At 39.4% G+C, this 14887-nt stretch overlaps 1 long non-coding RNA gene across 1 annotated transcript; it reads right to left on the bottom strand.

The window, feature by feature from the left end:
* Positions 1-162: 162 nt before the first annotated feature.
* Positions 163-13508, bottom strand: LOC113616804 (uncharacterized). Its single transcript, XR_003431419.1, has 2 exons — positions 13454-13508; positions 163-277 (listed from the first exon to the last, which is right to left on the bottom strand). It is a non-coding gene; the product is annotated as an uncharacterized LOC113616804 (long non-coding RNA).
* Between the last annotated feature and the right edge of the window lie 1379 nt (positions 13509-14887).

The following is a 14887-nucleotide window of genomic DNA, read 5'->3' as shown; positions in this document are numbered from 1 at the left end:
ATCTTAACTTCCAGCCTTCGTCTACCCATTCTCTGCTCCAGTCACACGCAGAGTATTTGCTATCTCTTCCATAAGTCTTGACTTTTCTTGTCTTTATGCCACTTTTCTTTTCTCCATTTGCAATGAATCTCCCTTTCCCTTGGTTCTTCACCATTTCTTACCCCATACTCTCCATTAAAATTCAAATCTACCTTTAAAGCCCAACTCATATACCAGTTCTGTCCTGCAGTCGCCTGGATCTGCCAAGTCAGAACTAACCACTTGCTCCTCCGTGCTCCTGCAATGGCAATGATGTTAGAAGGGCGAGTGATTTTACAGCTCGCTCACCACCTGCGGGAAATATGTCCTATTTGCCCTTCCACATCCTTTCTCCACCCAACTCTATATGGACGGCTTGCATGGCCTATCTTAGTAAGTGTCCTTGCTCTGGCTTCTGTTTGGCTCACCAATGAAGAGTACCAATAGAAGATTGTAGGGAATGAAGGAGGGGAGTGAAGTTAGGGTATTAATTCTTGCCAAATTGCTGGGAGTTGGCTGCATCCCCCAACTAACGTATAGTGCTTCTCTGTGGGGCATCACAGCATCTTTGGGGAGGACTCTCTCTCCAGCAAGGCTTCCTTTCTCTTTCATCTCCTATAAAGTAGCCACACTTTTACTGAACCCAGGGCACTACACTATCTCTTGATTCTCTACATTGGGCTCAATTTATCTTTATTGATGTACCCCTGATTTCCTGCTGAGACCCTGAATGATGAACTTCGTAATATGCTCTTCTAAGCTGTTAATTTTACAAACCACATTATTACACTTATTAGAAGAATGGCTTCAGGATATGTCAGTAAGCTCTGATTGATGATAATGGTAAACAGCTAGAATTTATGGAACATAAAGCATGCTTTGGTTACTCTCTTGAGTACACCGTGTGCATTCTTCTAATTAATTAAAATCACTATTAGCTAAGCAAGGCACACAGATGCTAAGAGGTTCCCAGAAGTAACTTGCTCATGGTCACCCCAGTGTCTCAGTAGTGTTTAGGACTCAGATCTGTCCAAAGCCTAAACCTTAAGTTCTAGGTCTAAGCAGTGGCTCTCAAACTTGAGTATGCATCAGCATCACCAAGAGAGCTTGCTGAAACAGGTAGTGGGCCCCACCCCCAGAGTGTCCGAGTCTGTAGGTCTGGAGCAGGGCCCAAGACTTGCACTTCTAAAAATTCCTACGTGCAGCTGATGTGCTGGTCTGGGTACCAGACTTTGAGAACCACTAGTCCAGGCATTTTAGGTCCAGAATTTCAGGTGTTAGAATAATTTTCTGGTGATAAATTGTCGAAAAACAAAAAAAAGCACTGCATTTTCCTGTTTGTAAGGAGGTAATACATTCAATCTTAAAGAGTCAATAATGGGGCTAAGTATTTAAGAAAGAAGAGTTATTCTCCAGGAAGATGGGAGGAGATGGACATTCTAAGGACAGGAATGCCCTTTCAGGAAACTTGCAAAGGGAAAAGAAAAATAACATAGTAAGATTCTGCTATCCAGTGTTCACAGAACATGAGTGGGATACCCTTGACTGTAAAATGGGAAGCCAACTTTTGCTCACCATATACATACCTTATTCAGTACAAATGTTTATGAAGAATCTCCAAAAGCTAGACACTAGGCATCAGGGCTACACTGATAGAGCAGATAAAGTGCCTGGCCTCAGGGAGCTTGTGCTTCAGATGATGTACCTCAGCTAGATAGACTGAATGATGGATACTATATTGGGTTCACACTTCGTCTCAAGAAAAAAATATATCCATAGACGTGATCCAGGAGTCAAATGGCAAAAGACCTAGCCTCAAAGTGAGTGTTAATTTCATTAAATGGTAGGTAAAAATTATTTTATATGCCGAGATAGGCTCTGCTTAAAAGACACACTATTCCTCCAAACGTATTATACAAGCCAGCTTATGAACCTGTGACTTTTTCTAGGAGAAATGTTGCCTTCTTTCCCAAGAAGGGAGCAGTAGGGGTCAGGGTGGAAATAGTTTCATCAGAGGCACAGTCTCACTACTACTGCTCAGCTCCAATTTGCAACCTTCTGAATGGTTTCCAGACTAAGTAATTTAGCAAAGTGATGAAGAAAACATGGCCCATTAATCTTATGATGCGTGTTGTAACTTCACTCTGGGTTTAGCATGGGAAAAATATATGCTTTATGGCTGCATATATTATTCACTCTGAAGATTCTAAAATTATTAGCTGGGTTGACATGATGAACTGCACAGGAGTACTTCTAGATGGCATCTCAATGTCATCTGTTACTCACATCATATAGGTCTAGGAATCAATATGTATTTTACTCAATATGAGATCTTATTCCAAACATCAAAATGTACCTGTTTTTATTCGATGGTTATCATCATGAAATTAGCAGCTAAACGTCATTTAGAAAATTCAAAGCAAGTAAATTACTGTATTAACTGTCCAACTATGATTATGACTTTCCTCCACTTATAGCTGAACCTAATATAATGATCTGGTCAGTCTGACTAGGAGGATTTATTCATTAATTTACTCAAATGTTCTGAGGTATATTTTGAAGGACTTAAATTATGGTCTGGTTTGTAGGATCCAACAGTAAGGGTGCAGGTTTATCTCCTACAAGCTCTGTGACCTTGCCCAAGTGACTCAGCATCTCTGAGCCTCACTTTCCTAATCTGTAAAATGGAAACAATAATAGAACCCAAGTTGTAAAGCTGAAGGAAAAAAAGTAATATGGTAATGTATTTTGGCACAAAAGAGCAGTTACGCTGATGGTCATTATTTGTGAATACTGTTGCTAAGATTATTGAAAACCTGTTGTGTGTTAGGTGCTGTTCAAGGACTAGAATTTTAAGACTGTTCTTCACCTTTATCCCAGTTTTACCTGCAAAGTTCTGCCATGCACTGGAAAAACATACTGCTATTTCTAGGGAAGGGGACCACTCAGGTGACATTTTTGTTTCACCAGGTATATAAAGTATACAAACGTTATAGTGTATCCTTTGAGTCCTTTGGACGTCTAGTTACCTTTCACTAGAATGATTCTAGTAGATCCTGATAGATACCTGAGACAAGGTCAGGTCAGTGATGTTGGTACCTTTTCTGGCTTAAGAGCATAGGGCAGAAACACAGGAAGAGAGGTCTTCCTTTTCCACTCCTGTTACTAAGAACCCTCTCGAATAATGACAATCCGAAACAGATCACTACATTGTTGCATGCTGTAGAATCAAAGCAGTGCACAAAGCAAAGAGCACTGGCCTCCATTATATGTGCATTTCACTTGAGATTCACTTTTCTAGACCATGAAGAAAGCAGATGTTTCAACACTTTCCAGGTACTGGAATATTACAATCTGGCCATCTCCACCACTGCATGTTTGATCACACTGTTCCCTGCAAATGGAATGCTGTTCCATCAATTTGACCAGTGCAAATACCTGATTTTATCGTACGGTCAGAACCAAATTAACTTACTGAAATTCTGCCCAGTTCAGGGTCTACCTTCTCTGTGAAACCTCCTGTGAGATCCCAAGTTACAAACACTCTATCTTCTTCAGAAGACATTGTATACTATATAAATAGTAATTTACATAAAAACATATGTATATGTGTGTGTATTTCCTTGTTACATTAAGTTATAACTCCTGTGGTTTCTCTTAATTAAACTGGACCCCCTTATCATCACAGTGGCCATGTACATCATTGTATCCTCCAAAACATCCAGAATAATATCATGGATTCAGTATATAGTTGTTTAATAGAAAACAATTAACTAACCACTGCAGAATACTAGTGTCTCTCAAGGTGTGTTCAGTGGATCATAAATCCTATGAGACAGTCCATGAAGGAAAAGATTTCAAATAAATTTGGGATCTGTTGTCCACTACATCTCCTTATCAGAGACTCATAATTCACAAGACTCGTAAAAAGCTCTGTAGCAAAGAAACTGTTGACTTAGTTTGACCCAGTATTTCTCTTACAAGAGTATCAGTTCTGGAGGTCAAGGACATTTTCCACCTCTAATACAACATCTCTACTGCCTAGTAGAGTGCCTGGCACTTAGTAGACACCTAATAAATATTTCAATAAGTTTCAACATACATTCCCCTTTTAAGCTATAGAAGAAAAACACAGTATACAGTAGATTTTGATTTACTTGGGGAGAATAATAATATGAATAGATAAATGTACACAAATCATTTTGAAGTATATATATTTGATAATACTTTTTTCCACAAATCTACACAATTGCACATTTAGTGGTGATAGTAAACAAACTACATTTGCTTCTGAAAACTTGCTAAGAAGCATGGCTACTAAAAACTACAACTTGAACCCAAAACAATTGATTTAGTTCATTGGTCCCCACTCCTTAGCAGTTTTAATATAGAAGAAAATAGATGCATATATTTCTTTTCTGCCATAATATGACATCATATAAGGAATGCTATGTTATTAGCTAGAAATAAGATTTGCTTTTGTTATTTTAGTACATTTGATCACATAAGAATAATTCTAGATTTTTTGCCCTCCTGTGACTCTCACAGCATCCGCATCTAAAACAGACTTTGGAGATTTAGATCAAATGTCATATCAATTGTCCTAGACTGCTTACTATGTGCTTTCACTATAGATTTTAATGTCAATAGAGAAAGGAGAAGGAAAAGTCAGAGGGAAATGAAACAGGTGTATGCAACACCCCTCTCTACTACCGACATTTCTCAGGATTCTGGGGGAAGTTGCATCTATAAGGGGAAAGTTTTTCATGATGGAACTCACGGTGGTTGAACTTCTCATGAAGACTTTTTTTTTCACTACTGAAGAAAAATATGTTTGATTTTACCATAACTGAAAAGTTCTCCTGTTTCTACTTCTGAGGTTTGCCCTCAAGACTACTGTTTACCTAATGGAAGTGACTCCTATGCATGGAGGAAAAAGTGCACCATTTGAAGGAAAAGCTAAAGGAGTGATATTCAGGTAGCTCCTCATTCCACCAATGAAAACATACACATAGATTTTCCACTTTACACCTCATTTTCCACCTTATTTTCAAGATTTTGAAATGAATATGTAGGGTCTGATGAGTTTGTCAATAGTCTATAATTATTAGTGTTATTAAAATAGAATACAAATGATAAGCCATATGTAAAAATGCTGTGTGAATAAACTGCTATACCCCAAATAATACAAATGAGTGAATGGCAGTAAATGCTAAGAGGGATTAACAACATAAAGGATATTAAAAAAATGATGACCGTATTTCATATTTATGTGTCTTTTTCTCTCACTCTTTTCTTTTTGTCTTTTTGGTTTTTTTTTTTTTGCGGTACGTGGGCCTCTCACTGTTGTGGCCTCTCCCGTTGTGGAGCACAGGCTCCGGACGCGCAGGCTCAACGGCCATGGCTCACGGGACCAGCTGCTCCGCGGCATGTGGGATCTTCCCGGACCGGGGCACGAACCCGCGTCTCCTGCATCGGCCGGCAGACAGTCAACCACTGCGCCACCAGGGAAGCCCTTCTCTCTCATTCTTACTCAACTCCTAAATAACTAAGAGAATATGCTCACAAATGGTAAGCATGTTTTGGATGTTCGATGTGTGTTTGTGGGAAAGAACAAAAAAAAAAACTGCCTCAATTAGGTCAAATATCATACAAGAGATGAATTAGATTAGAGATGGGATTGGGATTTGTGTTAGTTACTCAATAGCTAACCAATCACAGATATGACAGTGTAGTGCAATATGCAAATATACTTTTAAACAACTTCTCTTAAGTTATCTACTGTCTGTAAAGACAATCACACTCAAATGCTCTGCACTTAACCCCAGAGCTTCTGAGTTAGAATCTGTTAGAAATAGGTACACGTTTCATTGCTTTGGCAACATTTACATGGCTCTGCATCAGGCAATACAACTGCTAAGATCACACTCTGGGAATTCAGGAAAGGCTAGTGTCTAGTTCTGGTCGTTCTACCACCCAACTGTGATCTAGGGTAAATTCCTGATAAAAAAAAAAAAGAAAAAAGAAAACCCTGAAGATGCTGAAACAGTATTTCCTACTTCACAGGGTCGTCATGGGGATAAAAGGTCATTAGGATAAAGTGCCTCTCACCCAGGAAACATTGATAAATGCTACTGATGCTACCATCATCATCATCATCATCATGACCGATCAAGAACATATTGCCACATGGAAATTCAACATTCCCTGGGTCATTCACAACTTTCCTTTAAAGGACTCATATTCTATGTGGGGTCTTAACACCTTCAAATAACAGAAAATACAAGTCTTTACGCCTTTTTTTCTGTAGCTAATTTTGGCATCTTTCACCTCTGTCCACTTAAGTGTTGGCTTAGCATATTTTTTTCACACAAAGAAGCTACTTCCCAAAGAGAGGAACAATGTGTCAAGTGACAAAAACACTGAGTGAAGTCTTTCACATCCTAGATTGTCCACGGTACAGCTCAGCTGGTCTCTGGGTTGGAAGGCCTGGGTCTACTTTGCTCGTCTGTTACAGGGGAAGGGACACGGTCCTTAGCATGTGCTCTGTGAAACAGAGGCAGCTGCTGGTAGAATTATAACACAAGCAGAACTGGCTTCAATTCTTCCTTCTTAGGTCTTTTTCTTCTTGTTCAGCTGTACAAGGAACTTGCCTGCCCTCTGTTCCTGCCAGGACGATGTTACATCTGCCTGGATAAGTAGGTCACCATTGTATATCAGGAAAGGTCTTATTTGTAATCATCAGGAACCGAATATGGCTAATTTGAGCAGAAAAGGAAACTTTTGGAAGTTTATGGTTAGGTCTCAGTAACTAGAAGCAGACTAAACAACCGAAAGCCAAGCCTATGCTATTGCAATTATAGGATCAGGCCAAAGTGATGTTGTAAGTCCTAGCTGGCCTTGCTACCAAGCAGGAACAGGAAACAGGAGGTTGACCCAGCACTGCTGGCCTTGCTTCTTTACATCATTTATTTGTAATTCAAAATCCAAGAGAGGGGTGCAGTTGGCCAACCCGAGGTCGCCCGACTGTTTTCCATCTGTAAGGGAGACTGAGCATGTGAGTAAACAGTGTATCTGACATGTTCAGCTTGTATAACGAGAGGAAGGCTCTGTTTCTCACCAAGACCCACAAAGTGGAAAATTCCCCAGAGAAAGGAATTTCAGATCAGATGCTTGGAAAGTTAAAAACAACAACAACAAATGCAGATGTGGAATTAAAGACATGGAGTCATTAAGAACCTATATGTGGAGTGATTCAGACCTGAGTTCACATCTGGAGCAAGCTACTCAATCTTGCTGAGCTTCAATTTTCTTTAAAGGAAACAACGCGGAAGATGATATCCACATGTAACTTGTGGTACACATGAAGGAGGGTAGTACAGTATATGATGCCTGGCACATCCTATGCATTTGCTAAAACTACTACTAGTACTATTGTTACTTATTATACAATTTATTGTAGAAATTAACAGGGAGAGTATTAATAAATATTAATACAGTGCTAAGTGTCACATTTATGATCTCAGCTAATTATTTGTTGATTCAACAAACATTCCACATATCAGAAAATAACCTGTTAGTATATATATATATATTTTTTCTTACAGAAGAAAAGAAACCCTGAGGCTTAGAAAGTGTAAACAATGTACCAAAAGTCACTCATTTAAGAGGTAATGGAATATTATTCAGCCTTAAAAAAATGAAGGAGATCCTTTCATTTGTAACAATATAGATGAAACAGGAGTGCATTATGCTGATGAAATAAGCCAGACAGGATAAATATGAATGATATCATTTATATATGGAATCTAAAAAGAAAAAAAGCCACACTCATAGAAACAGAGTAGAAAACTGGTTGCCAGGGGCTGGGGTGTGGGTGGGGAAAAGAGGGGAAGACTGGTAAAAGGGTACAAACTTTCAGCTGCAGGATGAATAAGGTCTGAGGATCTACTGTATAACATAGTTACTACAGTCAATAATACTGTATTGTATAACTAACATTTTCTGAGAGAATAGAACTTAAGTGTTCTCACCAAAAAAAGAAAAAAAAGAAAAAGGTGTCATGAGCTGTTAGATGTATTAATTAACGTGATGGGAAGGATCCTTTTACAACGCATATGTATATCAAATCATTACGATATACTCTTTGACTATCTTACAATTTTGTCAATTATACCTCAATAAAACAGAAAAAAAAAAGAGGTAATAAACAAGAGACTCCAATCCAGGATTATCCAGCTCAAAAAACTACACTCTTAACCATTACAATATAGTATCCATCCATATGTTATAACTGTAAAATGCTTAACACAAAGAAACGTTAAATAAATGGTATTTATTCTAACTCTAATGCTTACTAGATATGTTATGTGGTATGCTTTACTTCTAACTACAAGGGTAGAAGGTGCAAATTCTTGCTACAGAACATAAAAGCCCCTGTGGTACCCTGTACGATAAACACAGTACCTGTAAATCTCTCATCTCTCAGCCCAGAGTCTCCTCAAGTTGGAGGTCTTTACCCCCTTTATAATGTGGGAATAATGCCTTTCCCACATTTGCACTGGGCATGAAAATCCATACTTCCAGGTGTATACTGAACCTCCACTTAGCTCCTCGTCACCTTGGAATCACCAGACCAAAGATCATTTATTCCATTAATATAAATGATCTAGGGATAGAAGTACAGAATATACAGTGAGTGTTGGAGGAATCTAAACAACAAGTCCTCCACTCTCAAAACAAATTTTAGAGTTCCAAAAGTAAAGAGCAATGTTTGGAAATAAAACTAAAAATGAAACTAACATCTACAATTAGCCAAGTATTTATTATGGGCCAGGCTACTTATTAGGCACTTGATAAACATTACAGCTCATCTTCCTGCAGTCCTTCATAGCATATAATATTGTTTTTATTTCATAGAGAAGAAAATTGTATCTAAGCAGGTCAGTGATTAGCCCAAGACCACAGGGCTAGGCTGTAAGAAAAAAAGGCCAAGTTTCAGTGGTCAAAATGGTGATGGATGTTATAACTAGAAGATTATGGATAATCAAATAAAAATATTCAAAACGGTCCTAATGTATTATTAGGATTTCTTTAGAATAACTTGGGTGCCTTAGTGAATACAGTAGTGGTAAGCACTACAGTCTCTTTAATTTGCTAATCATACAAATCTACTTTAATATTCTTGGTGACAAGGAGCTAACTACTGATAAGACAGCTTCTTCAGTTTTGGGGCTACTCCAGGGTGAAATGCCAGAACGTCTTACTGCCTGCAATGTTACCTAGTTCTACCAGGGGGAATAAAGCAGAACAAATGGCCACTGTTCTTGACAAATGGATACAGTTTCAGTTTTTCAAAATGTCAGTGTCAGATTCATTCACTGTATCAGATAGATCTGTCAAATGGCTTTGCCCATTTACTAATGGATGGCACACTGCAGACACACGTTGGGTCAAAGGACTCAATGTCACCTCATTGATACTGTCATCAATATAATTTGTATTGGCATTTTGTCTCACCCTGACTTTAAGGACTATGTGGGGAGATCCAAGTCTCCAGACCATGGACTGATCACCTCTGCTTGACACAGTATTCTCTGCTCATTTCCAGAGGGGACCAAGGATGAGCTCTTGTACTTCTGAGTCTATTCACCCTACCTGGCAACACATACTAGCTGGGCTGATTGGATCAAGCAGGAGCCCCAGAGTTTAAATTTCCAGCTGCATTGGAGGAAACAGAGGCTATGCCCCAATCCCATAACCCCTCACTTCTTACTGCTAGCCTATCCTAGGCTGTTCTTGCTGATAGGAGTATTTCATGCTAAAAATTAATTTTGCTTACCTGATGGCAGTCACACAACCTCAAATGCCATTTTTATAAATAAGGCAACCACCAGTGGAGTGTGATTTAGGGTTTTTTCTTCTGTAGACCCTGCCTATCCTATAAAATCTCCCATTACTGCATCATGGAGACTATAATCCCTTTCCGAGGGAATAGATTCTTTCCAACCATAAGATGAAATAAGAACCTACATTTCCATTACTGCCCAAAAGGAAATACACTGATTACAAAATGCAGGAGAATGACTGATTTTCCACATTTGTTGTGTTCATTAAAGGGTTTTTGAATAGACTTGACAGTATTAAAGAAGTTCAACACACACAAAATAAAAATTAATAAATGAAGAGAAAAAAATTGCATTTACAACAAACAACAAAATAAACACATTGATATATAAAAGGTTGTTATACATCAATGAAAAATGGATGTCATAAAGTCACAAACTAAAAAGTATTAACAGCCAATAAAGATATGAAAATATGTTCAACCTTGCTATTATTAATCAAAGAAATACAAATAAAATAATTCAGGTGTCATATTTTACTGACTAGAATGACAAAGTTTTAAAAAACTTGATAATACTGGTATTGATATTGATAATACTGGTACTGATGAGTGTGTGTAAGAAACCACACTGGATGTTAAATTCTTGGTAGAAATAAAAAGCACGGTAACCTTTCTGGAAGACAATATGTCAGTATGTACCAAAACTGACAACCAGCCATTCAAGTTCTAGAAGTCCATTCTAAGGAAATAAACAAATGCTCAAAGACATATGAACAAGGATGCTTGTCTCATTGTTTAGCAAAGCAAAACAGGAATAATCTAAATGTTGAACAGTAGGGACTGGTTCAATAAATAATAGAATGCTGTTCAACCATTAAAAATGCTGCTGCAGATTTTTATTAGGTGATGAGTAATCATACTTATATCACTAAATAAAAATGTTATAGAACTGTTTTGTAGTTTGATATAATAATTAAAGGTATTTTATACTTGCATTGTATTTATATGCACCCCGTCACAAAAAAGTTTCCAAAGATACCCTCAAAAATGTTACAGAGATGATTTATCAGAAATGGGATTTTGAGTTATTTTTCCTTTTTTCTTTAAATCCTTTCAATTTTGGAGTTTCTGCAATGAGCCTGTATTATTTTTACAATTAAAAATATTTAAATTTACAACAAAAGGATCTAAATTCCTCCAGTTTTCCATTTATTTTCCAGCCTGGCTCAGGGTATTTGTGTAAAAAAAAAAAGAAATCAGCTTATTTTCTCTTTTGTATCAATCTAAATTTACTTTTCGTAAGTTAACTATTTTAGTCTGGCAAAAGTTTCACACAGGAAAATTGTTAAGGTCTGAGTATGCTATTACCTTTAAAAGCACTGGAAATTTTGAAATTATTTCTTTCAGAATTTTCATGTAATATTGAAAGGTGGGGGGGGGGAGTAGCAAAAAGAAGGGAAATAGATAGTAGTAGTCAACTTCAATAAAGAAAAAGCAACAAGAGGCAGTTTGTACTCTTTTGATACAGCAGAAGCCCCATGTGACAACTCATGCTAAAGAATGTATATATACACACACATATATATGTTTGTGTGTATTATATGTATATGTGACACACACACATAATTAATCCACAGCCTTAGGCTAATCACTCATTGTGGCAGAAACAACGAGCTGTTGACTACACTTTAATTAGCTCCTCCAGCCTGTAGAGGCATCACTAGGACCAAGATAGGAACAACATTCTCCATCTCCGCTTGCATCTGGGTATGGTTCTATCCCAAAGAATGTGACCAGAGGTGACCTGAAGAGTTTATGTCTGAAGGATAACGAGTTGATAATTGTAGCCTGCAGCTTCCTCTCTCCTTTCCTTTTTAGACAAACGTAGAGCCACTTGATGAAGGTGGTGGGTCCCTGAATAACTGAGCAGAAAACTGACCCTCAGATCACCAAAGTCCATACTACACTCCTGAGTGAGTGAGAAATGAACTGTCCATGTGTTGCTCCACTGAGGTTTAAGGTTTATTATTTAGTGTTTAACTAACGCATTTTTTCTTTAAACCTCAGTTGCCTTCTCGGTAAAATAAAGTCTTTGAAAACGATCCACTGTAAGTTTTTTCCCTTGCTTATGTTTTTACCTTAGTTTTTAACTCTCAGAAACATTGCGCGCATTCTACCTTTTAAGTTAGTAAGTCTACTTTTCTTCCCACAAAGACGGGTTCTTCAAGTTATGGAGAAGTCATAGCAGACTGTTGCTTCAGTTTAAGATATGCATTCACATATGAGATGAGAAGGGTGAGGACCCAGAGAAACGCCTTTGACAGAGGGGAGTGAGAGCATACTGAACAATGTTTAGTAATAAAGAATTCAGATGGGAGAAACGGATGGGTTATATCTAACAGATTTGCTCAAAGGAATTCTGGAAAGGCAAATATGTGAAAATGTATAGCAAAGACATGAAATGCCTTTTGGTCCCTAAATGGATTTCATTTCAAAGACGTGCATATTGCAAATACATGTACCATAACACTTCTCTGTCCACTTCTAGAATCCTCTAAAGCCTGACAGAACATCTGCAGAGAGAGGATGTCATTCCAAGATAATCGACTGCAAGTGACTAAATTAAGATAAAAATGTCCTTAACCTTGAACAGTTTTTAAAGAGATTTTAGAAGAAAGGAGCCCTCCAGGGGGTTGTATAACTATATAATTGTACCCTTTCTAAAAGGCTATTTACAGATACATAATGTTTTCTCTCCATTCTTTAAAGTAAAATATAGGATAAAAAAAATAGTTTGGGGATAATATTTGTTTGGGACAGCAGGCACTGCTAATCAGTACCACTCTCTCCTTATTCCTTACTATCAGAGCCCTGGTTTAGGAGACCCCATTATCCTTAAGGCTAAGGTGGCCAGTTTAAAATCCGAGCGGATGAGATCTAAGTGCAAGTCTGCTGACCATCTGTGGTAAAAAATTTGCTCTCCGAGTTAGACACTGCCTTTTTTTTCTTACTTAATTTCTTTTTTTTTTTTCCTTTTCTTTCTTCCTGCCCCAATTGTTGGAACACTATTGGAGATTCTGGGGTCACTTTGAAGCTATGTGGACGTGCTAGAGATGTGGAAGCTGGAAGAGCGAAGCAACCCAGTCCCCTGGTGATGCCCTTCAGCAGCTGGACTAACGCTAGAGGGACTATCTCCAAACTTCCTGCTACTCGTGGAAAGTAAGGTAAATCACTCATTCACTTTCTGTTACCTAGTAACTGATCCAGAACTCTAACCTCAGGGTTCTAGAACCCTTCTCAGTATCCCATAGTCATACTCATGTTCCGGACTCCTGATCATCAGACTTGCTTATAGCAGATGTATGGGGAGGGCGGGCTCTTCTGGAAGCCCTCATACTTCCTCCCCTACCCCCACCACACACAAATAATGATCTTTATGTCCACTCATCCTTCTATCTACACTCAGAGGCCAGGGCCCCCAGGAAGGCTTCACTGACAACCCTTTACTCCTCTCTACATGCAGAAAGGGGAGAGGTGTGGGCTCTGGAATCAGACTTCCAAGACTTGAATTCTTAATCTGTTACTTACCAGTTTAGGACGTGGGCAAAGTAGTTAACTTCTCTGGACACCCCTGTAAAAGAGGAACACTAAGTAGCACCTACGTTCCTTACTGAAAGGATTAAATGAGCAAATGCAGGTAAAGTTCTTATAATTTTTTCTTGGGTCAATCAATTCTAGCTGCTATTGTTACCTTTGGCTAATTTAGGGCAGAGTCCCTTTGCCCTCCTTGGTTCTCTGGGCCCGTCTCATTCACAACACACACAACCGCATACTGCATTCACAACACACACAACCGCATACTGCAGAGTTTTGAAAGGTGGTTCTCAAAATGTGGTCCCTGGGCCAGCAATATTAGCCACACCTGGGAACTGGTTAGAACTCTGGCACTGGAGCCCAGCAATCTGTGTTTTAACAATATTCTCAGGCAAATCTGATGCACACTAAAGGTTGACGACAACTGAGAACATCTGTCTCAGACTCTCCTGGAGGCATTCACCAAAAATAGAGTTACAGGACCTTACACCTGACCAGCTGGAGAAGGGGTCTAGTAATTGCCCTGGTTATCATGCTTGTCATGATTTTTCAGCACATAAATGTTTGAGAATCACTGCCATTTTGAATGTGTTTCACTTGTCTGTGTTTCCAGTGGACTTTACTTCCTTGCAAGGAAGGTTTGTGAAGATTTGTTGCTGTTGTTCGCATTATTAGTTTTATTATGCTAATTCTAGAATCTCTGGTGCATAGTGCAATCTCAGGCAGGAAGTAGTGGCTCATTAAAACAGGTATCCCGGGAGAAGGCAGAAGATGGCGGAAGAGTAAGATGCGGAGATCACCTTCCTCCCCACAGATACACCAGAAATACATCTACACGTGGAACAGCTCCTACAGAACACCTGCTGAAGGCTGGCAGAAGACCTCAGACCTCCCAAAAGGCAAGAAACTCCCCACATACCTGGGTATGGCAAAAGAAAAAAAAAACAGAGACAAAAGAATAGGGACGGCATCTGCACCAGTGGGAGGGAGCTGTGAAGGAGGAAAAGTTTCCACACACTAGGAAGCCCCTTCGCGGGCGGAGACTGCGGGAGGCGGAGGGGGGAGCTTCGAAGCCGCGGAGGAGTGCACAGCAACGGGTGCGGAGGGCAAAGCGTGGAGATTCCCGCACAGAGGATCGGTGCCGACCGGCACTCACCAGCCCGAGAGGCTTGTCTGCTCACCCGCCGGGGCGGGCGGGGCTGCGAGCTGAGGCTCTGAGGCTCGGGCTTCGGTCGGAGCGCAGGGAGAGGACTGGGGTTGGCGGCTTGAACATAGCCTGAAGGGGTTAGTGCACCACAGCTAGCCGGGAGGGAGTCCGGGGAAAAGTCTGCACCTGCCGAAGAGGCAGGAGACTTTTCCTTCCCTCTTTGTTTCCTGGGGCGTGAGGAGAGGGGTTTAAGAACGCTGCTTAAAGGAACTCCAGAGACG

This window comes from Aethalodelphis obliquidens, unplaced genomic scaffold (genome assembly GCF_003676395.1).
Source record: "Aethalodelphis obliquidens isolate GAN/ISIS:26980383/991018 unplaced genomic scaffold, ASM367639v1 scaffold530, whole genome shotgun sequence".
NCBI classification, from domain to species: Eukaryota; Metazoa; Chordata; class Mammalia; order Artiodactyla; family Delphinidae; genus Aethalodelphis; species Aethalodelphis obliquidens.
This window is presented reverse-complemented; position numbering and strand designations above follow the sequence as displayed.